Source organism: Hemitrygon akajei, unplaced genomic scaffold, assembly GCF_048418815.1.
Source record: "Hemitrygon akajei unplaced genomic scaffold, sHemAka1.3 Scf000138, whole genome shotgun sequence".
Lineage (NCBI taxonomy): Eukaryota > Metazoa > Chordata > Chondrichthyes > Myliobatiformes > Dasyatidae > Hemitrygon > Hemitrygon akajei.
Genome location: NW_027332024.1, coordinates 1027109 through 1053907, shown reverse-complemented (window position 1 = coordinate 1053907; position 26799 = coordinate 1027109).

Here is a 26799-nt window from a genome sequence, read left to right as displayed (position 1 = left end):
CATGTCCATCACTTAACAGAAATGACATGTAACATGTAAGGCTTATTGAAAAAAAATATTTTCAAATGCATTTTTTGCATAACACAACGAAGAAACTTATTTTTAATTTCAGTGGGATCAGTGTTGTTGGTCTCCCTTTTTAGCCAGCGCATCAAAGTCTGGATTTAGTTTTGTTGTGCCGATTCTCAGGATGGATCTGAGGTATTGGTCAGTTAACTTGGATCTGTGGCTGGCGTTGTTGATGTTCATGACGCTGAACGCTTGTTCACACAAATAGATCGAGCCGAACAACGCCAGCATCTTCTGTGCCGTCCTCCGGAGGTTTGGAAACACCTCTTTACCAAATGAAGCATAAAAGTCATTCAGTTTAAGAGAGTTGAACTTCTCTTTTAAGACGGGGTCAGACTGAAGGTCGATCAGTTCCAGCTGTAGCTCCTCTGGTGCTGTTTCAGGATCTTGTGACAGGGGACAGGCCACCAACTGAAGTGACTTGTCAATTTTTTCAAAATCAGAAAAGCGACGGCGGAATTCTCTGTGCAGCGCATCCACTGACTCACTGTATTTTTTCACATTTGCGCCGACCTCTTCCAGCGTGGCTAGTGTGGGAAAATGAGTGAATAACTTACTCAAAATTTGCCTGGAGAAAAAAGCCAGCTTGGATTTAAAGGCTTTCACGTTTGTGTACATGTCATGCACAAACTGATCCTTCCCCTCTAGCTTCACGTTCAGTTCATTCATGTGTGAAAATATATCCACAGCAAACGCAAAGTCACAAAGCCAGCTCTTGTTGCTTAGCTCAGGAAATTCGCCGGCCTTCCTCAGTAACTCCAAAAATGCACCGATCTCCTCTTTGAGCTCCCATACTCGTTGAAACACTTTGCCCAAACTTAACCAGCGGACACGGGAGTGATAAAGTAGGTCCTGGTGATCCGCATCAGTTTCCTCCAGGAACGTGATGAACTGACGGTTCTGAAGTCCCCTTGCACGTATAAAGTTGACAAGTTTTACGACAGGATTCACAACATGATTCAGCTGTAATACCGATTTACATAGAGATTCCTGGTGGATGATGCATGAAGGAAAATAACATCCTGGTCAGGATTTTCATCTTTCACTTTATTCTGTATTCCCCTCAGCAGGCCGACATTTTTCCCTGTCAAATTAGGAGATCCATCTGTGGTGACGTTGATAAGTTTGCTCCAAGGGAGCTTCATATTTTCGATGACAGCAGACACCCGGTCATACAAGTCCTCTCCCCGTGTTTTTCCTTTCAGAGACTCCATTGTCAAAAACTCCTCCGTTATTTCAAAAGTATTGTTAATTCCTCGGATAAAAATGAGGAGCTGAGCAGTGTCTTTTACATCGTTGCTTTCATCCAGTGCTAATGAATATAACGTGAACGACTCTGCCTTTTTATTTAAGTCACTGGTTATATCTTCATCTATCAGTTCCACACGGCGAGTCACTGTCCTGCGTGATAAACTGATTTTTTTCAAATTTGTCTTTGCTCTCCGAACACAATACACGTGCTGTCTCCACTATACATTCTTTTAAAAACTCGCCTTCAGAGAGAGGCTTGCTGGCCTTTGCTAATTTGAATGACAGCATGAATCTCGCCTTGGTACTTGACTCATGAATGGCAGTTTGACGGTGAAAAAAATTTTGTTGAGCCTGTAAATTAGCTGCCAACCTCTGAGCATTAGCTTCCCGTTCTTTCGTTGACTGGTTGCTAGCATAGTTGGCATGTTTTGTGGCAAAGTGACGGCTGATATTATATTCTTTAAAAACCGCCACAGTCTCTTGGCATATCAGGCATACAGCAGTAGATCGGTGTTCGGTAAAAAGATATTTAGCTGTCCACTCCTTATTAAACCCGACATTCTCTATCCACTTTTCTTTTCTTAGCTCCACTCATCTTTACAGAAGGGGTGAGAGGTCAAAGAGTAAAGCGCAAATGTGGAATAATACGCTGCACCTCAACAATGGTCCATGTATATAGAGAGCGTCATCTATTGGGAAAACGCCAGAATTGCGGGGAAAAAACGTTAACAAGGTTTATTAATATAATTTCATCAAGTTCTGCGGGCCAGATTAAAAGGCTTAACGGGCCGCATATGGCCCCCGGGCCGTAGTTTGCCCATGCCTGGTCTAGTGAGATACTTTATTCATACCCTGTAATAACTTAAGGGATTCTTCAATTCTTCACTTACTGCCTTTTTTTCTTGTATTTTCTGCAAAGTCGTGTGTTAACAATGTAATTCTGAGGCTTAAAAAGGCTGCTATGTGCTATAACCTAATGATATGTTCCTACAGAAACATATTCAAATCAATGTCCTTGCAACAGCGGTACCTAGACCGTGTACTGCTGTCCGGTGATTAGCTGTCAGTAACAGCTGAGTATGATCATCCACAGGCACTAATGTCCCAACTTCCTGAGCAATATCCCTCAAGCAATATCCACGCTTAAACACAAAGGAAGTAGTGCAAGTTATATACTTATTTCAGTTTCCTTACTTTGCGATTTCTCTCTAGTCCCACATGGGAAAACCGCCAGGAATAGTATAGACTTCTTCGATTTGTATGCTGGCAAGAGACATTTGGAACGAGGCAACCTATCTTCGTCATAACCGTACGGAGCTGCGTCATCACGTCCCTTTCTATTTCAAAAGCACACATTATTTCTCGCTGAATGGGCAAGATGGTTCTGCAGCTTTTCTAACTGCTTTGGGAACTTCTTCTAAACTTTAGTGTTATGTTTCTTTTCTAATATTGATTTAGGAATTACAATCATAATGTGTTTACATCAGTGCACATTTTTCCCAATCCTTCCACTTTGCTACAAGCTAAAATGATTCTTAACACTTACTCTTTTCTACAATAAGCTTTCTAAAACTGATTGACATGCATCATAATCCACGCTCCTTAAATCCACTTGCCTTGTAAATTGTTAGGCTTCTCCTTAAGGTGAATATTTGCTCTTCAAGTCGGACAGATCCTCATGCGACGCATAATTGCTTCTTCTAATCATTCCCGTTGTGCTTTGGATTGCTGCCCACTTTGACCCCAATCCTCAATTAAATATCCTTATGCTCTGACTTCATTTAAATACCACACGTCACATCTTCCCGTAGGGAGTCATTCACATCTGTGTCATAGTTTGTTTGTTTGTTTGTTTGTATGTTTGTTTATTTATTTATTTATCTATTCATCCATTTAGTTATTTACTTATCTATCTATCTATCTATCTATCTATCTATCTATTTATTTATTTTCATTCATGTCTGCATGACCAGCGTAGTCTACACAATGACCTTACGTATTTCTCCATTAAACTATATAAAAAAATGTGAGGGTGTGATGTAATTATGGGTGACATTAATTTCCGAAATACTAAGCCGGAGAACCCAGGGACTAATGGATAAGAAAAAAGCGTATTCGTTGGAACTTTAAATTATTGCTTTTTTTGACCCAGTATGTTCATACACCAACAAGAGGAGAATCCTGTCTAAATTTGATATTCTGTAACAATCAGAGTAGTATTTTGAGTATATATGTTGCTGTGCCTTTAGGAACAATTGATCATAACATTATTAGTCTCAGTTTTTTGGTGATAATGTATCAGTGAAGAACAAATCAAGTAAATCAATTTCGGGAAGGTAATGTTTGTGAAGATGCAGCTAAGACTTTGGAAGATGAACTGGAAGGAACTGTTTAAAATTGGGTCACTTAAGCAGCAATGGGGCCGAAAGTAATCCACACAATGCAGGGAAAGTTCATAGCCAAGGTCAGGAGAAGCAATAAAAAACAATAGATCAAAGTTCAAATTTCAAAGTAAAATTTGTTTTCAGAGTACACATATGACACCACACACAATCCTAAGATTTATTTCCTATTGCTGTACATAGCAATTCTATAGAAGGTGACATGTATGAATAAAGATATAAATAAAATATTGAATTAAAGACAGCTATATAAGGATTACAAAAACATATTAATGATCTTAACCGTAGGACATATGGAAATGTGAGAACTACAGTGAAGAGGGAAATTCATGTTGCCAAAAGACAGTTTGAGAAGTATATAGCCGAAGTTAAACAAAAAGATATTTTATCAATAGTTTAGTATTAAAGGAAATGCCATGGAAGAACTTAAGTGTATTAAGAATAATAATGAGGTGTTAAATTATGCGTAGAATGTCATAGCGGATACCATTAACACATAGATTGCTGAAGCATTCACCTGTGAAAATGCCAGCGATGTGCTAGCAGGTGTAGAAGGAAAAAAAGATATTTTAAGTGACTTACAGACTTTAACAAGTGAGGGCATCTTCAGTTGAAAATGCTGAAATTAATAAATCACCAGGGCCGGACAACAGATATCCAAGGGTACTTATAGAGGTCTGTGATTCTATATACAAACCCCAAATTTGTACTTCTGAGAAGTGTTTGACGACTAGGGAAATCCCTACGGAGTAGAAATTGACTAAGTTTGTCCCTGTATATAAGAATGAGAAACACAAGCAGCTGATGAGATCCAGCATGTTCGCAAAATGTCAGCATTGGCTCAGAAAGCAGAAATCGTGTTTTACTAATATGCTGAAGTTCTATGACAGAGAGAATTTATGTACACATTAGAGCGGTTGACAGTTTTACGAAGACTTTGAGATGTTGTTAATTATCAAATTACAGGAGGTAGGGAATCAGAGAAAGGTCTGCGATTGAGTTGAGAATTGGCTGAAAAGCAGAAAACAACGAGTTATTGTGAGAGGATCATTTTCACACATAGAAGATGTTTAAAGTGGGGTTCTGTAGGGATCAATTTTGGGACGCTTGCTGTTTTAACTTAAGATTAATATTTCTGTTAATCACATAACAATTAAGTTAGTAATGTTCGCTGATGACACTGAGTTAGGGTGGTTCCTAACAACATCCAGGCAGCAGAATCGATACAGTTAGATAGAAACAAAATCCAGATTGGAGCAGATAAACATTAGAACATTTAATGTGAGTAAATATAAAGTATTACATTTAGAAAAGTGCAAATATTAGACATAAATATGCAATGGCGGGTCTTGAGTTATAGAGTTAATAGTATGAGAATGATTTGGGAGCCGTGTTAGACTCATCACTATCAACATCTGGACAATTAACAAGGCTGATAGAATGTTGGCCTATACAATGCGCTCAGTGGAGTTCATTTTTAGAGAAGTTTACCTGTATCTGTATAATGCGCTTGTATGGACACACCATGAGCACTGTCTGCAGTCTTGATCTCCGTATTCTGTATGGGATATGAAGGCACTGGAGATAGTTCCGAGAAGGGAGACTAGAATTATTCTGCGTCTGTAGGGTACGAGATCAGAAGAACGAATGAAGGAGCTAAATTTTTTAGCCTAGGCAGAAGTGTAATTCAAGGAGACATGATAGAGATCTTCAAAATTATTAAGCTATGTAGATGAAGAGAGCTGCTACTTCAAAGTTAATCCTGCTTCAAAGGCACCGGGCCATAGGTGGAGACTGGCAAAAACAAAGAAATTTCAGGCAAACATCAGGAAGCATTTCAGGTAAGGTCTGTACAAACAAAACCTATGGAATGGTTCTCGTCCGCGAAATCCTTTTTGCAAAGAGGATGGGAATGTGGTCGTTTGAGAAAATAGATTTCTAATAGAGTTTGGCCATTTTACAAGCCAAACATTTGGTGATTCTGGAGACAACAACAGTAAAGATGGAGAAAGGGGGATACAGACGCGCAAGGTGTGAAATACATGTCAGAGCTGTTGTAGAAAATCAAAACCACTTGGAATGTCGGAAACATTCGCAGTGACAAAACAGGTTATAGCTCACGTTGCTCACAGTATGGAGCTCTCCTGCTAGAAAACACAAAGGAATACCTCATGGTCTCATGAATCCCGATTTCACTTGTTGCTGTCCTTCAATCCACAGCCGCCTGCACGGTTCTAGCAAGAGGAAATGTGAGACTGAGTAATAACATTGCATCGTACGCTTGTGCGGTGTTCACAATTACTGTATGTTTTACAAAATCGTGTGTTCCGTGACTGTTCGCCCGTCTCTATTCCTACGCTCTCTCTTTCTCTAACTATTCCTTCTCTCTCTCTCTGTTTCTCGGACATCCGACCCAACGATCACATTGATAATTGGTCTATATCTTAAAGCTTTATTAAAACGTGTTCCTGAGAAATAACTTCGAAATGGAAAGTTAAAGCAGTATCCTTGCAAACGTTCTGCCGGACATATCCAACGTTACAGAAATCTCTTATTATTAGTTTCCTTTTCTATTATTTTCTCTCAGCTCAAGATGGTAAACCTCAAGGTACGACCAGAGCCAGGCATGCTCATGTCTCAATTGCTGAGAATTTCAGGACTATTCTGATAGTGTTAGTATTTTGACTTCTGGAGATTAGCGGTGAGAGTGTCAAAGAGTGACCAGGTTAATGGAGGAACGGAGAGAGGGGTAAGGAGCGACCAGGTTAATGGAGGAACGGAGAGAGTGTCAAAGAGTGACCAGATTCTGTAATCCGAATAAAGATTATAACATGCTCTACTTCCTTTGTACTTCAGTATCTGATAAATATTGATTATGATATTGGGTCATTACTGCCCGCTGATAATCTTAGTGAGCTGTTACAAGCAACTGATCACCAGAGAGTAGTGTCATGTCACGGTATGGCAGAGGAAATGAAATTCATTGGACTGTGTTCCTATGTAAAGATATCAAAAGACCGCAACATAACAGTTTTATAAAGTCTCAGAATTAATTTCGTAACATTCAACTTTTCCGGAAATACAAGGATAGAGGACTAAGTGAAGAATTAAAGAATCCGTTAAGTTACTTTTGAGTGTTAGCAGAGGATGCCGCTAGACGTGCTAACCGAATGCAGTCATACGAGCGGCAAGCATAAAAACAGAAGAACTTAAGAAATAGGAACAGAGGTCGAGTGTTTGACCCATGGAGACTGCTTCGCTATTTAATCAGTTCATTACTAATCTGTCCATGGACGCATCTCCAACGAGCTGTCTTTTCCCCTTAACCCTTAATTCCCCTACATTGCCAAACTCTATCCGAACATGTCTTAACTATATTTCATGAGGTAGCCTGAGTTGTTCATTTGGGCGGAAAATTCTGCTGATTCACCACGCTCTGGGAAAATATTTCCTCCTTATCTCTGTCCAAAATGTATATAGTGTATCTTGAGGTCATGTCTCCGAGTTCTGGTTTCATCTATCAGTGGAGACAACTTTCCTGCCTCCATCTTATCCATCCCTTTCATAGTTTTATATGTTTCTACGCCGTGTAACTCCAGGCCACGGCCTTTAAAGGTGCTCAGAAATGAAAGAAGAATAGATATTAAAGATAGAAATATAGCTGAATCAGAAGATGCCAGCAAACGAGTCTCCGTTAGGCGGCATCATCTAAGTTCCTCCCTCCGATTGTAAGGGAGGTAAAACACTAAAGGAATATTCCTTCACTCCATCATTAAGGCAGTAAAGACCATAGTTCCGGTTGGGGGGCGCGAGTGGCCAAGGTGCCAGTACTGTAAACGAATTTGTTACTTTAACGGTGGTGGTGGAGATTATCAAACCTCATAACATACAACAAAATGTTAATTTAATCTCAATCCTATCTTTGGTCAGTGATTGGAGGTGAGAAAACGTTTCAGGAGTTGGAGATTTGGTAACGTTGTGACGTCATATTTTAGAAATGTTGCATAATAATTTGTGGATGATACAGAACTTCCAGCGCCCATTTGCTTTAGACTCGAAAGGATTTCTTAAATGTTGTATGATTCTAATTATAGACAATTTGTTGACTGTTGAACACTTAAGAGCTCTGCGATAGTTTAACGTGGGAACACACTGAGAATGTAAAATATTGAACACGACCTGGATATTTTTTAGTTCTGTTGAAAGAGAAACAGAGCGAATGCGTGCATGAAAGAGCTGAAGGCAATCGTGTGATTGTTAATATTGTAGTGAAAAGATGTTTGAATTAATCTTTTCTTTAACAAGAGGATCTCACTGTCTGCAAATGGCTGCTTCATTGGTTGAAATAAATATGCAGGAACACTCTATCAGAGACCACTTCCTTTTCCGAAATTGCATAAAGTCTCAGTGTACGTGGTCCGCAATCACCTACATCTTGTTTCCCTTTGTTCCTTAGATTTTTTTTAAAGTATTTTCGCGCTAGGGTTTAACTGTTCATTCTATATACGACAGTTACCAGCGACAGGTTTGAAGGAAGGAACGCTGAAGCTTAGATTACTGTTTTGCCATACCTGCGTATTCCGAGTGCGTTCTTGTGTTTGTTTGCTGTGGTATTGAATTCAGAGGGAGACACGGATTCCACACTGGCCATGGGAAATCAACGTTCAATAGATCGAGATATAACGGTATCTATTCCGGGTACGATAAAACCGTTGTTCAAAGGTAAATTGACATAAAACAAATTCTTGTTTACTTGAATTGGAAATTTGAAGTTCGCTTTCTGGGAGGCTGGTTCATTTGAAAGCAACAAAGGATGCTGCTGGATGTTTTGAAATGCTGATCTTCAGTTGCAAGGTTCATTGGAAAATAAAATGTTTCGATGTAACTGTACCATCTGCCTTTCATAAGTAAACATGATTTCTGTTTAGATAGCGCACAGCTTCACTCCTGTACTAAGTATAGGCGATTTCAGTTTAGATACCGTGCAGTTACTATCCGAATTTAGTAGTTTGCTTTCAAAATCAGCCCTAACAGAGTAAATTATCAAGTCCTGCAGAATAGTCAAACTAAAGCCTGTTACTCAAAACACTATTAGAACAGAGTCTATATAGTGTACTGATGTAGTGTAAAGTGTACTAATGATTATACTTCTCTTGCAGAACATCACTATCCAATGTCATCCAGGCAGAATACACTCCATCCACTGCGTCATTGGCCTTCCTTGCTTACCCATTTCTCAATCTATGCAGTCAGGTTTCACTAGATCCCAGGCTAAATGATTTTCTGAAAGTGTGTACCATAGGGAGCCCAGTCTACTAATTTACACAATTATTATACCCCATATCGATTCTTCTGCCACATCTGCCTGTTTGTAACTTTTTCATGCAATTTTTTTCTGGCTCTTAAAGGACACAAAACCATGCTGACTATCACGAACTAGAATATGTTTCTCCGTAAATTCCTTCCCTAACAAGACTCTCTAATAACTTGCCCACTACTAACCGAAGACCCACTGGCCTTTAATTCTCAAAACTCTCCCTATTATATTTCTTGAACCAAGAAATAACATTTGCCAATCTCCAATCCTCCCATACTACTTCTGCGGCCAGAGATGAAGCAAATGTCATGTCCGAAAGTGCTACAATATCTCCGCTCGCTTTCTCTAATTACCTGGATTGCATACCTTCTAGCTACGGGAATGGTTTATATTCATGAGTTACAAATTTACAGCTCGTAATTCTGAGCATCTCCATATCTGAGCTCACCTGCCTTATTTCGCTGTATCCACATTCATCAAGATCTCACTCACTGGGAAATACCGAAGCAAAGTATCATAAAGGACTTTTGCTGCCTCCTTGCACTCCAGAGACATGTTTCCTCTTTTATATCTTATCTCTCCCACTCACTCTGTCATCATCATTCTATTTTTCACTTACCTTAATGCGGGTCACACATAGCTTATCATGTTCCATCATAATTCTTCTAAGTCCATTTTTAAATCACCCCCCCCCGCTCCATTGTGAATGTTTCTGCTTCCGTACACTCCACAAACATATTTCCTCTTTTATATCTTAGCTCTCCCACTCTCTCTGTCGTCATCCTTCTGTTTTTCACCGACCTTAATGCGGGTCACCCATACCTTCTCATGTTCCATCTTAATTCTTCTAAGTCCATTTTCAAATCACCCCCGGCTCCATTGTGACTTTCCATAGCCTTGCCTGACCCTTTCTCCCAAACCCTTGGGTATATTTCTTTTTCAACTTGAAGAGCTGTTACATATCGCTTATCAACCAGGGTTACATTACGAGCCATCCGATCCCCGCCTCAGTGAAACAAGCCAATGCTGAACCCCAATCAATGGCTCAATTAACAATCTCCATATTTCCCTTGTGCATTTGAAGGAACAAATCGCTTCCCTTATTCGGCTCCCACCTGCCTACCGAATAGTATCAATACAGAGCATTCTAAATTTTCTGCTGTTATCCCAGTGTAAGGTATGTCGAATAGCTGTGCTCTATCGTTCTGAAATGCTGACGCGCGGAGAGATCAGTTACCTGACCCATTTCACTCTCTAGTATTAGCACAAGATGGACTGTTCAATAGTCCGCCTGCCCTCTGCTTCCTGTACACAACTAAAAAATGCTGTCACTTCTAAACCTTTTAAAGAGGAATTGCCGATGAAAATCAGTGAAGTTTAAGTTTCCTTTGACAACAGCCGTGTTAATAGTGTATAAGTACCTGTGCAAAATCTATCTCCCGATCTGTCACTCTCACTGTCTGCTGTTTTCGTTTTGTAATGCGATTTCTGTACAGAATACTTTCACACGTGTTTGTTTCCTTCTTAGTAGTGAGTTCTACTCACAGTCTATTGACATACAACCCCAGCACAGCGTACCCCGCCCAACTATCGTCAGCTGTGGTACTATCACAATTTCCTTGTGTTGAAAAGGCTTTCCCTGTATTCTCTTTTACCCGACTATGAGCATTTTGAAACATCTGAACCCCTTGAAGTCCGTAAATCATCCCTCCCCTTGAGATTGAATTGTCTTTATTTCCTTCACATACATGAGGAATAAAGATCTTTCGGTCTCCGTCTAAATGTACATTGTGCAATCCTAGTAATTTATAATAAATTATGATAAATCGAACAGGTAATGTAACATAAAAAACACTCAAATCAGCTCGAGTTAATCAGTTTGATGGCCTGGTGGATGAACCTGTGCCGGAGCCTGTTGATCCTGGATTTTACGCTGCGGTAACGTTTCCCACATTACAGTCAAATCGCTGCGATAGTTTGGAAGTTATTGAGTTCAGGATGCCCAGGGACATGATTGCTTGAATTTATGACATATTTGCCAAACCTACAGGTTTTTAAAACTGTTTTATTCAAAAACTCTGCTGAATTGCAATTGGAGTCGGCGTTATCTACACACACGGCCATTTAAAGTGAAAACATACTTCATTCCATTTTTGAGCTCTTGTCTGAATTTCCTCTGTGTCAGTGTATAGATACAAGTATTGGTGCACATACTCAGAATTTGCAACATTGACCCAAATTGCTGTAGTATATATACCGGGGAACTGAAATATCTGTCCTGGTAAAAGAAATTTTCTACTTGCCATTTCAGGGAATGAGCTACATAGGGCATCCAAAACAATATGAAATTAGCTGATATTGCGAACAATAAAATCATCGATTTTCTACGGTTTTCCATCTCGGTATCTTTCTCTTTATCGCTGCTGTTCCGAAGACCTCTGCGGACTCTATTTGCCGCAATTATATGTCTTACTGTTAACCCATTGAAGACTAGAATTAAGCCGATTGGGAGCAATGGTGTTAAAATGCTATCCAGTAATTCAACTCCTTTCCACACGGGTGAAGTAGCGTATTCATGTGTGTGGACGCAACGCCACGGTATGTTGTCAATAATGACGTAAGGTTCAAGAGCAAAGTAAAACGGGACACTTCTCCCGCAGCTCACTATAACCACGGTCACCATGACCACCGTTGCTGTTCTCTCAGTGCAGTATCGTTCTGCAAGCTTTCGACAACATATTGCGATGAACCGATCGAAGGTAAAACTGACCGTAAACCAAACAGAACTGTCCATTGTGACACCTCTAAATACAAGTGTCAGAGCACACACAGGAGTGATGAGCAGGGATCTGGAGTAAATGTAGATATTGTTGGTCTGTTCCACTAAAACGACAACTATAACCACCATTATATCCGCTGCTGCCATTCCAACCAGGTAACGGGTGATGCATTTGGAGAGTCCGCATTTTCCCCGAGATAGGATCAAAATGGCTGTTAAATTAACTGCAAGAAATTTGGAAAGAAAAAAAAATCAACACAGAATTATATTTAGACGCAGATGTCTGAATGAACACCATTTTTACATAGCAATGCAGAATATGATTTTTTTTTAATTTGGAAGTGAAAAGCAGAAATTCAATTTGTGCGGACTCTGTCCGTGCACTCCGGCTGGACAACAATTGACAGAATTAAGAGTGGGCTGGCAACATACTGACAGTTCAGAGCAGGGCATCTGATTTCCACGACTCATCACCGGTGAAGTTCGATCTATCCATAAACAACACCATTTCCTTTGTTTGAGGTGAAATTGCTGAAGGGATTATTTCTAGAGAAATAATGAATTTCATGCATTTGTTATAATTTAGTGGTTTATGGAAGAACAGACCTGAGTGTTGATATTCGACTGGCCGCTCAGTTGAAACAGTTTCCGATCTGGAAAAGCAACCACTGTCGGTTCAGAAAGCCGAGAAAGGTGAAACTATGGAACTATGACAATATCGGCACCGACGTAATTGACAAAAGAAATAAAAATCATCAGGTAGAAACAGTAGGGAAGCTGAATAACAAAACTATCAGATGTTTGAATCCTCAATTCTGGAAACACATCTCAGACAAAAGTAGCACCTGTGGTCAGTAGAAGTACAAACAGTGCAGCGGAACTAAAGCAAGGAGACGACGGCACCATGCATAGAGTGACGAGCTCCAGTACCTTACCAGGGATACCGATCGCTACAATTGTAGGATAGAAAATGCCCGCGATGTAGTAAATCGTTGAATATCCCATATTCAGTCAGAGGCAGCGTTCAGTTGTATGGGACATTCCAACTGCTCATATGGACTGGTGACTGGTTTTACAGAGTTATATGCAATTCAGAGCAATTCCACTGAGGCAATTAGTGTGATTGTCACATCAGTCGCAAGAGGGACAACGAGCTACACAACCACTGACGTTAAAGTGTTTTTCTCACTCTGTCAGCGTGTCATGAATTCGTATCGCCAAGGGATGTGACAAGTTATTAAATTTTAAGCAAAACATAATATGCACTCTGTCAATGTGCTTTTCAAGAAATCTGAAGTCAGCTGCTGAAATGGGACATTTACTGATCAGTGTTGTCTCTAACATAGACAATCATTCTGAACAAACAACATGAACAATCAACTTTAAACAGATTTATTTTGTCACATTCATCAGAGCACATTCGCTTCTGACGTTGAGGGCCGGACATTAGACATTAGGTCGGCAGGTGAAATGGGGTACAATTTATTGAAGAGGAAGATGGGATCAGTTTTCCTGTCGCTTGCTCCAGACATGTTGAGTCATTTGATTGTTGAAGGTCACAGATACGATGACATGTATTACAATAAAACACGTTGTTTGTATGTTCTTCCGAATATATAAACGCGATCTAGATGATTATTTCAGGGACTACTGATAATAAAAGGTTACGCGCCCACACGAATTTAGCTGCGGCTTGTGGACGGTTTGATAAACGTTCTTATCTGGATTAGCAGAGAGTGGGTGGTTGATTCTGTGACTCTGACAAGTCTACTGCAGGGATGGGTGTTCGGCCCATTGTTATTATAACTCTGAGTTGGCGACGTTCACTGCAACCGTGGTTGTTGTTCCGGACGCCGGATGTCTGGAGGAGCATCGCACACCAAAACATACTTCAGAGTGAAATATAATGAGGCGGGTTTCATTTTACTGAAGGCATCCAAACTGCTATCGACTTGATGAAGATTTATTTTACCGTAGGTGTGAAATATTCTCTCATAGTCTTGTTGCGTGGCATGTGTGGAAAGAAAGGATATTTTAAAAGGCTCATCACAGAACACCGTGAATTTTGGCCTGTTTTTTTCAAAGCAGTTTGAAAGTCAATATATGTGATTCAGTGGACGTCGTTATTATAGACCGGCCACAGATACATTTCGACAGGAATACTAGGAATTGCTAACATTTTCATTCACAAAAGGCATGAATTTTACAAGGTGAATGCGAAGCAATGGTATTCCTCAAGGCGGTAACCGAATCACCATTGGATCTCGCCAATGTGGGGGCTGCCACACAGAAAGAACCCGACATAACCGTCTAATCTGGAAGGACTGATTGTTGTGAACAGTTGTTGGTGAAGGAGGAGGTGTAGATGCAGGTAGGGTGCTTGTAACGCTTGTAGGGATAAGTGTCAGGAAGGAAGTGAGTAGTGGATATGGGAGTGATGTGGACCTGCAGAAACAGCAGAAGGGGCTGTGGGCAGGGTAGGGAAATGGGATCTTCGTGAGATTGCGTTGAAGATGGCGGAAGTTATGGAGGACGAGAATCCCATGGTGTGTTAGGTAACAACATGAAGATCCTTCTTATCTCTTTCTAAAATGTTCCTCAGCAAAATTACACTGATAGTGATGATGCCCGGTGATCAGGGACCACACTGTCATTGGATATCAGAACATGGTGCTCAGCTCTTTATTAAGTAATGTCCACTCCGTTGCAGCAGATAAAAGGGCTGATAACCCCACAAATTACACACTGTTGAACCAAAACAATAAACGTGCAATCATTCGTGATACTTATAGTCCCGGGCATAGCAAGAGATGACTGACGTGTCGTGGACAGAATTTCCGTGCAACGCAGCGTCATGGGCCTGATTGATGTGATATACAGCTCTGTGGGAAGTGGTTTACAGTCAATGTACCAAAGAGTGACCGAAACTGCAGTGGAAAAGAAAACCAATAAACCTCGCATTTGTTGTTTTATCCGTTCTGATGTCAGGATTGACACCGTGGTTAAGGTGAAATATTTATTGATTTGTTTTATCATCACAATGGGCCATGTTCATATTTCCAGGCACCGGCACATTTTTATTTTGACATGTTTAAATTCAATTCGGTGCCATTTATTTGCAAGACCTGTTATAATCTTATTTAGACACTCCGCGCGAAAATAAATCCAGATTTCTTCACCAGGTTCGCAGAAAAAGAACATCAAAGAAGCAAATATGTACAGCTTGTGTCCAGTAGGTTCAGATAATGGAAACCACCGGGATCATAACCTGTCGAGCTTTCGTCACTTACAGCTTTACACAACCGATAAGGTTTTTTTCTTTGATGTACCATGCCAGAAATAATATAGTGAATATATAATTTAAAATACCCTGTGTACATGTAAGCTTGTTTTAAGATACTTAACTATTTAAAAATATACTGAATGCTGCGAATGAATGTGTATAGTTTTGTTGCTTCAAACAAGCTGTGTAAAAACAACAAGGGAGAATTATTGCACATCACTGATCAGAATAATTACAGTCAAGATGAGTTGCACTTAACCCGTTATAGAACCATAGAACCATAGAACAATACAGCAGAGAAAAAGGCGTTTTGGCCCTTCTTGGCTGTGCCGAACCATTTTTCTGCCTAGTCCCACTGACCTGCACCCGGGCCATATACCTCCAAACCCCTCTCATCCATATACCTGTCCAGGGTTTTCTTAAATGTCAAAAGTGAGCCTTCATTCATCACTTCATCCAGCAGCTCATTCCACACTCCCGCCACACACTGTGTGAAGAAGCACACCCCCATGTTTCCTTTAAACGTTTCCCCCTTCACCTTTAACCCATGACCTCTGTTTATTTTTCTCCCCTAGCCTCAGTGGAAAAAGCCTGCTTGCAGGCACTCTATCTATACTTATTATAATTTTATGCAACTCTATCAAATCAGCCCTCATTCTCCTACACTCCAGGGAATAGAGTCCTAACCTATTTAATCTTTCTCTGTAACTCAGTTTCTCAAGTCCCGGTAACATCCTTGTAAACCTTCTCTGCACCCTTTCAACCTTATTACTATCCTTCCTGTAATTAGGTGAACAAAACTGCACACAATACTCCAAAATTGGTCTCAACAATGTCTTATGCAACTTCATCATTACTTTCCAACTCTTATACTCAATACTTTGATTTAAAACGCCAATGTACCAAAAGCTATCCTTACGACCCTATTCACCTGGGACGCCACTTTTAGGGAATTAAGTATCTGTATTCCCAGATCTCTCTGTTCTACTGCACTTCAAAGAGTCCTACCATTTACATTGTATGTTCTACCTTGGTTTGACCTTCCGAAGTGCAATACCCCACACTTGTCCGCATTAAACTCTATCTGCCATTTTTCAGCCCATTTCACCAACTGGTTCAAATCCCACTGCAAGCATTGAAAACCTTCTTCACTGTGCACTACACCTCCAATCTTTGTATCATGAGCAGATTTGCTGATCCAATTTGCCACATTATCATCCAGATCATTGGTATAGATGACAAATAACAGTGGAGCAAGCACTGATCCCTGTGACACAGGCCTCCACTCAGCTTAGCTATCCTCCACTACCACTCTCTGGCTTCTCCTACTGAGAAAATGACTAATCCAATTTCCTTCCTGTCCATGTATACCTAGCGACTGAATCTTCCTAACTAACCTCCCATGCGGGTGTATGGTGCGGCACTTGTGCAATTACGGATTGTGTACAAAAAAAAATTCAAAACATTTTGAAATAATTTGTAAATAAATTACTTGAATGAGACAAAATATTAAAAGGAACAAAATGAAGTTGATCTCTTCAGATATGCAGTGATCTGAAACACAGCCGAATGAGTGTGCACAAACTATGTATCTACTAGGCGCATGCACCGTCATCTGTCTGAACTGCTGGACAGCCAATACCTGTATTTAGATTGGACGACCGCAAACACAGTGACAGTAATGCTGAAACGTCAGAATGATTAAATACCTTGTTTATCTTTCATAGAGACACATCCGTTCTCTTAGCAGAATGGTCTGCTCTTTACAAGCACGTCACTGACCACGCTGATGGTATAACTGCTTCTTTTGAACCAACACTGAGCTGGCCAATCTGACAGCGTCATTACTGACCCTACAACGACAGTAACACCAACCGCTGCAGTAGACTTGTCAGGATCAAAGAATCAACCAAAGATTCAATAAATCTGTTTGAAGTTGAATGTCCATGTTGAATGTTCAGGATGACTGTCTATGTTAGAAACAACACTGATAAGAAAATGGACCTTTTCAGCAGTTGCCTTCAGATGTCTTGGAAAGTACGTTGACAACGTCCATATTATCATTTGTTTAAACGTGAATAACTTGCACTTGGGGATACGAATTCATGGCACGGTGATGGAGTGAGAAAAACATTTTCATGTACTTGCCTGTGAACCTAGTTGTCCCTAATGGGACTGATGTGATAACCACACTAATTGCTTCAGTGGATTTACTCTGAATTGAATATAATTCTGAAAATCCTGGCATCAGTCCATATGAGCAGTGGGAATGCTCCGTGAACGGTGCCTCTGAAATATGGGATATCCAACGATTTACTACATCGCGAGTATTTTCTATCCTACACTTGTAGCGATCGGTATCCCTGGTAAGGTACTGGAGCTGGTCACTCTATGTACGGCGCCGTCGTCATCCTGATTTCGTTGCGCTGCACTGTTTGGAATTTTACTGAGCACAGATGCTACCTTCGTCTGAAATGTGTTTCCAAAATTGAGGATCCAAGCTTCCTTTTGTTATTCAATTTCCATTTTTTTTCTATGTGATGCTTTTTTGCTTCTTTTCTCAGTTACATTGGTGCCGATATTGTCCTTTTCACCTCGCTTGGCTAACTGAACCGACAGTGGTTGCATTTGTAGATCGGAATCATTTTTAACTGACTGGTCTCTCGAACATCCACACTCAGGTCTGTTCTTCATTAGCCACTAAATTACAATTTATACATTAAATCTTATATTTTCATTACAAATAGTCCAGTTAGCAATTTGACCTCAAATAATGGAAATGATGTTGTTTATGGAGAGATTGACAGTTCATTGGTACGTGAGTCGTCGAAAGCAGATGCTCGCATATTAACAGCCGGAAAGTCGAAAACCCATTGCCAGCGCTGTCCATCATTGTCACTGGCCGGTGTGCACCGACGGAGCTCGCACATACTGAATTTATGCTTTTCACTTCCAACAAAAATCTATGTCCTGATTAGAATTGAGGCATTTGGAGCTAAAGATAATTCTGTGTTGTTGTTGCTTTTTTTCTCCAAAATTTTGTAGTTAATTTAACAGCGATTGTAATCCTACCTCGGGGAAAATGCGGACTCTCTAATTGCATCACCCGTTACCTGGTTGGAATGGCAGCAACAGATGTGATGGTGGTTATATGTTTCGGCTTACTGGAAGAGACCAACAATATCCACATTTATTCCAGATCCCTGCACATCACTCCTGTATGCGCTGTGACACTTGTCTGTGTGGTTGTGTCGAGGGACTGTTCTGTTTGGTTACGGTCAGTTTTACCTGCGATCGTTTCATCGCAATATGTTGTCGAAATCTCTGGCAACGATACTGCACTGAGAGAATGACAACGGTGTTTATGGTGACCGTGGTTATAGTGAGCTGCGGAAGATGTGACCCATTTTACTTTGCGCTTGAACCTTACGTCATCATTGACAACATACCGTGACGTTGCGCCTTCACATACGCTACTTTACCTGTATGAAAAGGAGTCGAAATACTTGATAACATTTTAACACCGTTGCTACCAATCGGCGTAACGCCAGTGTTCAATGGGTTAACAGTAAGACACATTATTTCGGCAAATAGAGTCCGCAGAAGGCTTCGGAACAGCAGTGATAATCAGAAGGATATCGAGATGGAAAACCACAGAAAATCGATGATTTTATTGATTTTATGATTTAGCAGTTTCAGCTAATTTCGTATTATTTTTGATGCCCTCCGTACCTCATTCCCTGAACTGGCAAGTGGAAAATTACTTCTACCAGGACCGATTTTTGAGTTCCCCGGCATACATACTACATCAATTTGGGTTCATGCTGCAAATTCTGAGTATGTGCACCAATACTTGTATCTATACACTGACACGGAGGAAGTTCAGAAAAGAGCTGAAGAATGGACTGAAATATGTGTTTACATTAAATGCAATCTGTGTAGGTAACGTCCATCTTCAAATGTAATTCAGCGGAGTTCTCGAATAAAACTGTTTTAGACATGAGTAGGTTTGTCATAAATTCAAACAATCATTTGTCTGGTCATCCTGCAATTGCAAAATCCACGGAAGATTGCATACTTCCAGCTGTTAAAGTAGGAAACTGGACAAACGTTCGTTGAGCTGGCATGATTGTTACATATGTTGAGGTAAACCCCAAATTATCACGCAGAATTCACAATCACAAGGATGAGAATGGCATTTGAATTCCCCGGGTTCAGATGTTTCAAAATGGACAGAGTCGGGAGAAAGAGAGTAAAGGGAATGCCATTGAAATACAGGGAGAGTATAATAGTAACACAACTGTAGAAAGGGAAGAAACTGTGGAGATATTGTCTATTGATAGATCGTAAGTAGATCTCAGACGGAGTATTTTCTAGAGACCATATCAGCCCACCCCCCATCCCATCAACAAATAAAAAATACGGTGAAGCGAGGAACTGTTCGGGAGATAGATTTTGAGCAGTGACATATTCAGATGCTGTTGTCATAGGCAACTTAATCTCCATAATATTCATTGGCACTTCCACAGGGTGAAAGGTTTAGATATGACAGAATTTCTCAGTTCCGTCTCAGAGTGTATCCTGAGACAACAAGAGGAAAGGCGAAATAGAGAACTGTGCATCCGGATTACGTAGCAGACAATGAAACGGATCAGGTGACAAATGTCTTCGCCTCAACCATAGACATTTACTATAACCATACATTGGGATAGGAGCTGATAGTATGGAGTGTATTTAATTGGTGCTGCTCGGTATTAACTTGGGACCCCAATTTGGAAAACAGACAACTGTGTTGAAAACGTCAAAGTCCAATTGCAATTCAACAGAGCTTTCGAATAAAATAGATTTAAAAATGAGTAAGTTTGGCAAATATGCCATAAGTTCGAACCATCATGTCCCTGGATATCCTGAAATGAATAAACTCCAAACTAACACAGACACTTGACAATCATCCGTGAGACAGTACCACAGTATAGAAGCGAGGACCAACAGGCTCCGGGACAGCTTCATCTACCAGGCCATCATACTGATTAACTCTTGCTGATTTGAGTGTATCTCAAAGTTGCATTTATTGTTCCATATATTACAAATTACTATGATTGCACACTTCACCTTGAGACGGAGACGTAACGTAAAGCTTTTTACTCCTGATGTATGTGAAGGATGTAAGAAATAAAGTCAATTCAATCACAAAGGAAGGAGTTACTTCCGGAGTTTTCAGGGTTCGGATGTTTCAAAATGATCATAGCCGGGTGAAAGAGAGTGAAATTAGTCTCTTTAAAACACAGGGAAAGCGTGATAGTATCACAGCTGCAGAAAGGGAGACACTTGTGGGATTGTATGTTAATAGACTGTGAGTAGAACTCAGAAGTAGAAAGGAAACAAACACTCGTTTTATATTCTGTACAGAGCTCCCATCACCAATACGAAAACAACACACAAATATCGTGACAGATCGGCAGATAGATTTTGGACGGGTGCCATTTTAACACAGCTGTTTGTCAGAGACAACTTAAACTTCACTAATATTCATGGGCACTACCTTTGGTTAAAAGTTTGGATGTGACAGTTTTCTCTGTTACGTCCGGGAAGGAGTCCTGGCAGAATAAGAGGGCTGGTCGACGGGGGAGCAGTCCATCCTAGATCGAGTACAGGAAAGTGAAGTGGGTCAGTGAACAGCTCTCTCCGCTTGTCAGCATTTCAGAATGATAGAGCACAGATATTCTAAATTTACTAAGATCTTACATTGGGATACGGGAAGACAATATGGAATGTATTAAATTGTTGTTATTAGGTAAGAACTTGGGAGTCGAATTTGCGAGGTGATGTTGTCCCTGAAATGCATAACAGAAATATGGAGATTGTATATGGAACACTAGTTTGGGGTTTGTTTCATTGAGGTGGGGAGCGGATGGTAGTGTAAAGTAACCCTGGTTGATAAGAGATATGCAACATCTCTTCCGCAAGTAGAAAGAAATGTACTTAATTTTTGAAGAAAGGATCAAGCAGGGCTATGGAAAGTCACAATGTAGCCAGGAGGAATTTAACAACGGACTTATAAGAATTCGAAGGTGACATGAGGAGGCCGCGGAGAACCGCAGTGAGGTAAGTAAAGAACAGGGAATGACGAGATAGAGAGTGCGAGAGATCAGCGATTAAACAGGAAGCATATGTCCGGAGTGCAAGGGGACCGTGAAGGTCCTTCTCGATACTTTGCTTGGATATCCACCAGTGAGCGCGACATTGATACAGCGGAAAAGGGCATCTGTGCAGGGACAGGCAGACACTTAGATTTACGAGGTGGAAACTGGGAAAACACTAAAATAAATCTTTCCCCAGTGCTGGAAGGGATGTACTGCTTGTAATTAGACAAAGCGAGCAAAGATATTGCTGCGCTTTTAGACATGACATTTGCGTCATCATTGGCCACAGAAGGAGTGCGGAGGTTTGGAGAATGGCAAATGTTATTTCTTTGTTTAAGACATGTAAGTTAGTCCTGAGAATGACAGGCCATTGATTCCTCTGTCAGTAGTGGGCAAGCCTTTGTAAGGTTATTAGAGACAGAATTTATGAGTCTCTGGAGAAACATATCCTCGTTGGGGAGAGTCAGCATGGTTTGTGAGAGCAGGTCGTCATTTATAAGCCAGAATAAGTTAAATGAAAAAGTGAAAAGTAGGCAGATGAAGTCAGACCAGTCTAACTGAGGTATATTAATTGTTAAGGTGTTTGACTGGGTTCCCTATTGTGCTCGCATTCAGACGTCAGTTGGTCTTGGATCCCGTGAAACCTAGCTGCATATATCAGAACTGGCTAACCAAAGGAAGGCCGATGAGGTAGTGGATGAAGATGCTACCAAAGGAAGGTATAATCTTTAGTACACTCAACCACTATACCTAGACTCTGCTATTACAGTGTTCTAAGACTGGCATTACTTTGACCATCCTGCGGCATTTGGACAATTTACTGAGTTAGGGCTGATGATGAAATCAAAATATTGAACTCGGACTGAAACTGCACCCTATCGAAACTGAAATCCCGTTTATTTATTAGAGGGCCGATACTACGATTACATCAAGACAATACTTTTCAATGGAAATCTACAAATCAAAATGAACATTTCAAAGTCTACTTCAGCATCCTTTGGTGCTTCCCAAATAAATCAGCATCCCAGAATGCGAATTCCAAATTCCCAATCTAAGTACACATGAATTTGTCTTAATGTCAATTTTCCTTTGAACAGCGGGTTTATCGTACCCAGAATAGATAAACTAATATCTCGATCACTTTATCCTTGATTTCACATGGCCAGTGTGGAATCCGTGTCTCCCTCTGAAATCAACACCAAAGCAAACAAACAAAAGAACATGATCTAAATACGCAGGTAAATCAAAGAAAAAATCTAAACTCAAACTTTTGTTCCTTCAAAACTGTCACCGGTAACCTATATAGAATAAACGTTTAATTCCTACAGTGAAAATCCTTCTTAAATATTATAAAGAACAAAGAGAAACCAGATGTGGTTAATTACGGCCCCATTAGACTGACTTTTCACAATTTCGTAAAATGATATAGTCTCTTATATTCACATGTTCCTGAAAATTTATTTCAAACAATGAACCACACATTTGGAGGCAGTTATATCCCATTGTGAAAGGAAGGATTAATTCAAACGTCTTTTCAATGCAATTGTAACAATCACAAGACTGGCCTTCCGTTGATTCACGCACGCATTACCTCTGTTTCTCTTTCATCTGAACTCACAGCTGACCAGTCCTTGTGCAATAGATTACAGTCTGAATACATTCAATTTTTAAACTATCTCACATCATGAGACATTCTTATGTGTTGAACAGTTAACAAATAATCCATAATTAGATCCATCCAACATTTAATAACTCTTTTCGAGTGGAAAGAAAAGGGACGCTGGTAGTTATGTATCGTACACAAGTTAATATTCAACATATTGAAATCATGTCGTCATCACGTGGTCAAATCTCCAACGAGTTAAACGTGCTCTCACCTCCAGTCACTGACCAAAGATAGTGTTGAGACTAAATGAACGATTTGTTGTACAGTATCATGCTTAATAATCACCATTACCACTGTTGAAGTAACAGATTTGGAGACTGTACTGGGACCTTTACCACACGGACCTCCAACCCGACACTACGGTCTTTAAAGCCTTAGTAATGGAGTGAAGGTATATTCGCTTAATGCGATACCTCCCTTATAGTCGGAGGGAGGAGCTGAGGATGATGGCGTCCAACGGAGACTGCTTTGCTTGCATCTTCGGAAACAGTTCTATTTCTATCTGTAATATTTCTTTTTCTTCCTTCTTCGGGGTTCATTTGAAAACTCTGGCCTGGAGTTACACGCCATAGAATCATATAGAACAATGAAAGGGATAGATAATATAGAGGCAGGGAAGTTGTTTCTCTTGGTAGATGAGACTAGAGCTTGGGGACATAGCCTCAGGATTCGGCGATGTAGAATTTGGACGGAGATGAGCAGGATCTGCTTTTTCCACAGTGTGGTGAATCAGTGGAATTTATTGCCCAATGAAGCAGGGCAGGCTACCATATTAAATATATTTAAGCCAGGGTTGGATAAAAATTTTGCATAGCTGGGGAATTAAGGATTATGGAAAAAAACACGGGTGGGTGGAGATAACTCCATCGTTAGATTGGCTATAATGTCATTAAATGGTGGGGCAGGCTTGATGGGACAAATGGCCACTCTTGCTTCTGTTTCCGGAGTTTGAATGTGTTTACGCCTGCAGCTCCTCTGCATATATTTGGTTACCAAGTCTAGCAGTATGTTCTGCTAATACCCAAAAGTAACCTAATAGATTCCTTGATTCTTGTGTTGATCACCTATCCTTAACAATGTAATTCTGAGGCTTTATAAAGCTGCTCTGTGTTTTGGCCTTTTTGATATGTTCGCATGGAAACACAGTCTATTCAATGTCCTTTCCTCCGCAGTACCTGGACAGGGCAATACTCTCCGTCTATCAGTGGTCTGTAACAGATCTCTATCGTTTTCCGCGATCAGTTATGACTGTATATCATGATAAATATCTCTCAGATGTTCGGGCACAATGTATGTAGTGCATATTATATTGTTCTTTCAGATTCCTGCCCCTGTTTCCTTCCATCCTCTATTGCGATTTCATTCTGTTCCCAAATGGGCAAGGCGGTGTGAGTATGGGCAATTGTACGGAGTTCATTGGTTATGCTGGCAGGAGATGTTTAGAAGTGGGCTGCCGATCATCGCCATAATCATATGGAGCTGCGTCACTGCATCCCGCACAAGCGTACCATTTCAATTAGAACACAGAACACAGCATTTCACAGCATTTATAGAATTTTGCTCCTTGCAACAGAACAGTCCATTCAAACATGAGCCCAGCGACACAGACATCTTCGTTTAACTCTCGCCATGCTGGGTTCCCTCCTGTTGATTACCCCACAGCTCACTCAGGTCTTCCATAGTCCAGGAAAGCCTGTTGGGTCGCCAAGAGGCTCGCATAAAGTGTGGGGGGTGGGGGTCAGTACTGTCATCGCGGGTCCGTGAAGTTCGCATTCCGGGTCCTCTTGTTTACCCTGTTTCGTTGGGCTCCGTAATCGAGGCACCTGATTCTCGTTTCGAATTGGCTACTGTTACGTACCCGTGACACGTGACAGTGGTACCCTTGTCACGTGACTGGGGTTGAAGTTATACTGGACTTGAGGTAATTGTCTTTGGTGGTGGAGTGATGTCATTTTCCCGCCAGTAGAGGTCATGTGACAGTTTTTTTTTACAGGGTATAAAAGGAAGACCCACCCTGTCAGGTGGGGCAGTTCGTGGCGGGATTTGCCAAGCTGACTTCATGTCCCTGCGTGATTTAATGTGATGACGCAGTTTAGTTGAAAAATGAAGTTTTATATAATGCCTAAAGTTTAAAAGGTCATCGCCTGCGGTTTCTGTGCTGGTGGAGAGTGAAGATAAGAATTTGGAAGATAGAAATCGAGGAGAATCGATTTTCGACGGTGGATTGGTTACGACCTTATTTGATCCTCATTCGGAAGGATTTCGTTGACTGTTCTCGTGTTAATCTCCGCTGGGACAGCGGGAGATTGAGAATAGTGTGGAAGAACGGTCAGTACCTTTAAGCCGTTATATTTCATAAAATTCTTCGTGGGAAAGTTCGACACCGGGGGAATCGAAGGACATCGACGTGGAAGAGAATTTAAATCGTTTTAAAAAGTCTCTCCTTTTAAAAGGACTGTGAGCTTTTGAACTTTCGGCATACCGCTTTAAAGAACTGTTTTTTTTTTCAATACCGCTTTAAGAACTGTTTGAATTGCAACGCTATTAAGAACTGTGAGTCTGCCGCACAGCAGCTGAAATCCTGTTGAGCTGATGTTTGTTTACTTTTGGGGGGTTGGTTTTCAGTGTTTAATAAAAGTGTTATTTTTTATGAAAACCCTTGCCTAACTCATATATATTTATTGTTGCCTGAATACGTAACATAATTATGGGGGGCTACGTCCGGAATTGGATCGTTTGAGTTAAATGCTTGTTAACTTTTGAATCGGTGTTTTGTTAACGGGGACTGCTCGATTCTTTTGTTTGATTGGCTTGTGAGTGGTATTCGGCAACGATGAATATTGATGAGTTTCTGGCTTCGCCAGACGCGGATTTTTTAGCGAAGGCGAAAAAAACTGAAGTATCTGAGATTGCTAATAGATTGCACCTTAAAGGTATTTTGGCGACTACATCAAAAGCTGTGATACAGAGAAAAATCGCATCACATTTTGTGGCTTCGGGTGATTTTGATGAATCGATTTTAGAATCGTTTCCAATAAGTAATCTGGAGATACAGTTGCAAATTGAACAAATGAAGTTGGAACAAAGTAAAGCAGAATTGGAGCGTTATAAATTGGATTCTGACCAGAAAAAGAGAGAGTTTGAATATGCAATGGCGAATTTAAGGTCTGGGAATCAGTCTTCTGATTTAAAAAAAACCGTTTGTTGCTAGACAAGAAATTAAATTGGTCCCTCCATTTAGTGAAACAGAAGTGGAAAGATATTTTCAACATTTTGAAACTATTGCTCGGATGTCAGACTGGCCGAAAGATAAATGGTCAGTGTTGTTACAGAGTGTGATTAAAGGCAAAGCACAACACGTTTACACAACTTTAACAGCTGCGCAAGCATTAGATTATTATATTGTGAAAACGAATATTCTCAAAGCATACGAATTAGTCCCAGAAGCTTATAGGGAAAGATTCAGGAGTTTGAAAAAGTCTGTGGAAAAGACTTATGTGGAATTTGCCTATGATAAAGCTATGTGTTTTGAGAGATGGGTTTCTTCTAAAAATGTAAATGAGGACTATGAGACTTTGAAAGAGCTGATTTTAATGGAGGAATTTAAAAGAAGCATTCCTGTTGAAGTAAGGACCTACTTAAATGAGAGGGATACTGATAAATTGCAGGACTGTGCTAGATTAGCTGATGAGTATGTTTTAATCCATAAGAATAAATTTCCTCAGGGTAGAATTTTTAAGTGGAAAAATAATATGGAGACTCAAGGTACATCAGAAATTAAATCAGAGGTTAATGAGAGAGGTAAGGAGGAAGGAAAACCTGTGAAGGAAAGACAGTTTGGTCTTATTTGTAACTATTGTAAGAAGCCGGGCCATGTAATAGCTAACTG